At 38.1% G+C, this 3,456-nt stretch overlaps 1 protein-coding gene across 1 annotated transcript in view; it reads right to left on the reverse strand.

Moving 5' to 3' along the window:
* AGPAT5 (1-acylglycerol-3-phosphate O-acyltransferase 5) overlaps nucleotides 1-3,456 on the reverse strand; it is a 37,373-nt gene that overhangs the window by 13,062 nt on the left and 20,855 nt on the right. The window lies entirely within an intron of this gene.

Genomic DNA, 3,456 nt, shown 5'->3' on the forward strand with positions numbered 1-3,456 from the left:
AATGGCCAGATAAATACCATCTGGTTATGTTAAGCCTTCAGGCAGAATACTAAAGATGTAGATGTGTACATAACGCTCTTTCAGGTGCAAAAATAACAGCAGTTCCCATGTCCCACAAGACCTACCCCTTAACACCATGTGAAGTTGGATGGGAACACTGAAGACACTGATTCAGAAGGGGGAAAACTGGGTTCTCATTCTTTCTTCCCAAGATTATTTCTACTTTTTTACATAATGACAGTGTAGTAAAACAATATCAACAAATCCAGCACAAGAGTTTCTCTCTCTCCTTTTCTCTTCTAAATAGTTCTTCCAGAATTCGGTACCTTCAGCTGTGCCACAGTGCCCATATCATTATCTGCATCTTATGCTAATGACCACAAATGAATTCTAGTAGAACGGCCCTCTCAAAGCAGGAGCATCATGTTCTGTCATTAATGATCTGGACAAACCACATTGAGTAGTGAAAGGGGAGAAATCTGTGAGATGTCGCTATTTTTTGGAAAGGCTGCCATGTGCACAACAAGCTTCCACTGGAAATGTACCAAGATCCAAACGTGTTGGAATTAAAAACGCATAAATGGTAGGGAAAAAACTGCATTCATTAGTCACAACTGGATGTGGAGCAGTATCAGAAAGCAACATCCCTGTCTAAAGCTACTCTAATCTTACTCTCTGTCTAAGAATAATCAAGTTTGATGCCTTCCAAAACAAACAGCTTGCAGCTGGAAAGCACCAACAAAATATTGAAATGCATAAATACTGACAAAAAGTTCAACATATTTGAAAGTATATACTATAATAATTTGCCTGCTCAAAAAGGGCACCATGTTATCAGGTGTGCCTAGCATTCACTATTCTTCTCAAAGTAATAGTGCAGAAATGACAGTGAACATCTATTTTCCAGTTGCTAGTATACTATGTTTTGTTTCAATCCTACTGAGCAAGTCAACATGGAGATTTAAGCTTGCTGGACCAAAAAAAAAAAAGTGCTCCAATTTTGCTAAGAGAGGCTATTTACACTAAGAGTTCCATATTACAAAATTTAAAATGCAATTTATTTTTTCTTCAGAACTTTTTCCCCTGTTATAGTTTACTAACACAGATAAACCATGGTATTACTACTCACAGTCACTAAAATGTTCCTTTTAACCTACTCTGTTTACTACTGACCGCATCCCTGGATAAGTATGGGTTTTTCCAGAAGTGGCACAAGCTCTTCTGAGGAATTGAGATTTAGAGAACTGAAATTAAAATGCACTTTAAGAAACACATTATATCTGTGTGGAATTCAGATTTCATTCACATGGGAAATGTCATGCCATGGGAACTACAGTCCTCAAGTAAAGTTGTGTTTATCAGAAGTTTGTTTTTCATGCAATAAATTTTATTCAGAGTTGTTAAATTGAAAAAGACATGTCAACCTTATCTTCTAAAAATTACCAGGATCGCACTGCCATTTAATTCCGATGAGAAGGAAACCCAAAATCCTCATTCAGAATGGACACAAAGATGAAATGTTCATATGAAATGCACACATGAAAACCAACATTTTATAATGCATTTTAGAACTGTAAAAGAAAAATAATACTAAAAATTCTCAAATGCTAATTCAATTCTTGTTATATTAAAATCCTGAACAGACCAATTGTTGGACTTCTGCATAACAAATGGTGAAATGATCTTGACCTCTTAGAACAGAAATTGTTTTTCTTCCACTTTGTGTCTGGAGGGCCTAAAAGAATGACAACTATGTTCCACACTGTAATTTATAAAGCACCCTTAATCTGCATAATTTATATTATATGGAATACATGTGACTGCCACAACAGTGTGGAATGCCCTTGATGGATACTTCATTTATCTACTCTAGCTGCACTTCATTCTGTGTTACTCCCTTGATTTTCACCCAAGGCTGATGCAGTAATTACCCCAGCCCTAAGGGTAAGGGTGGCCGAAAGATACGCCCAGAGGAGTCTGCATGTGATGCCTGCTGTGGAGTCTCCAAAAGGCTGGAGGCGGAGTAACCACCCCAAACCATCTGATTATCACTTGACACCGGAACAGCCAACAGGGAAATTCAGTTTGTTTGTACCCCTTCCATGATTATAACACGCTTCATGCAATCTGGAAGGTTCAATAGGTGAAGAGGTCTTCTAAGGAATTTGAACATTTGCCATCTTATCATTAGCTAATGACATCTTAATAGTTCAATTAACCATCAGGCAGTGGGAAGTCCAGCATGAGAATGGTTGAAACTGCCTAATAATTAAGTCATGAAACAAGATATGCTGCAGGGAAGGGGAAACAATCCTACTTATTTTGAAGGGGGTCTTGAAAAGGGTTGGGTGACAGGACAAGAGGAGACTGCCAGTCTTCAAGGCCATCTGTAAGAGGGTCATAAGGTATTTAAAAAAAAAGAACCCAAATCCAACAAACCCCCTCCTACTTTAAATAATAAAATCTGTAAAATCAAGTTCAAAAGAAAATTATAAATAAAAAATGTTAAATAATGACTTTTGATATTTAGCTGTAAAAAATGCCTGCTGGGAACAAAACATACATAAAATAAAACCCACCCTAAGACCTTACAGTACAGCATACGTGTTGAGTTGATACACAGTATGAACAGTTTTGTTGTTCACCTACCCAGAAGAATTTTAAATGAGTGAAAATGTAAAAATAGACAATGATTTAATGATTCTAAGCAAGTAGCACCTGGGAGGACTTCATGTGAACTCACACCACCTCAAGGAGTGACACTGGCTAGTGAAGTGAAATAGAAACAGCCGCCCTACAACTGTTTTTAGCAGCAGAAGGAACAAGTCCCCGTGACACAGTGACACTGGACCAGCCGAGCAGTTAAGTTAAGAAGTTCCCTGCAGGTTGCTCAGCCAACACCAATCCCTTGCCCAAGAATTTGAATGGCTCTGTGGAACTGCAGTGGCTTTCTTCTCCCCTTTGGAATCAGCAGTGTACAAGACTCAAAACGACCACTTTGAGCCAATGAGCCACAGACAGCTGTGCGCTGATATGGCCAAGTAACACATCAATTACAACTGGAAAAAAGGATGATATCTGGCTCTCCATTGATGGTGCAGGTAAATGAATTACTTTAAAAAAATTTTAAAAACCCACAACCAAGCACAATCAAAAATCAGCAAACCCTGAAGCTCTTTGCCCTAGAGTTTCCCCCAGCAGAAACCCCAGACCTTAATTTTTTTGTAGAATGCTGGAGGAACATGCAACGAATTTACCCCATTCTCTTAAGGTGTTGTAGGTGGTTTAATATACTACAGGAAGTAAAGCACACTTGCACAAAATGCTGTTAAGTGTTTGTAAGGTTCCAGGGTGTGTGTAGCAATTTGAAAAACTGCCTGTAAAATACTATTTATACACATTTTCCCTTTAAAATACATGCGTGTCAACAATTACATCACATGTACACATATAGCA

The sequence above is a fragment of the Mesitornis unicolor genome, unplaced genomic scaffold (genome assembly GCF_000695765.1).
Source record: "Mesitornis unicolor isolate BGI_N332 unplaced genomic scaffold, ASM69576v1 scaffold22109, whole genome shotgun sequence".
NCBI lineage: Eukaryota > Metazoa > Chordata > Aves > Mesitornithiformes > Mesitornithidae > Mesitornis > Mesitornis unicolor.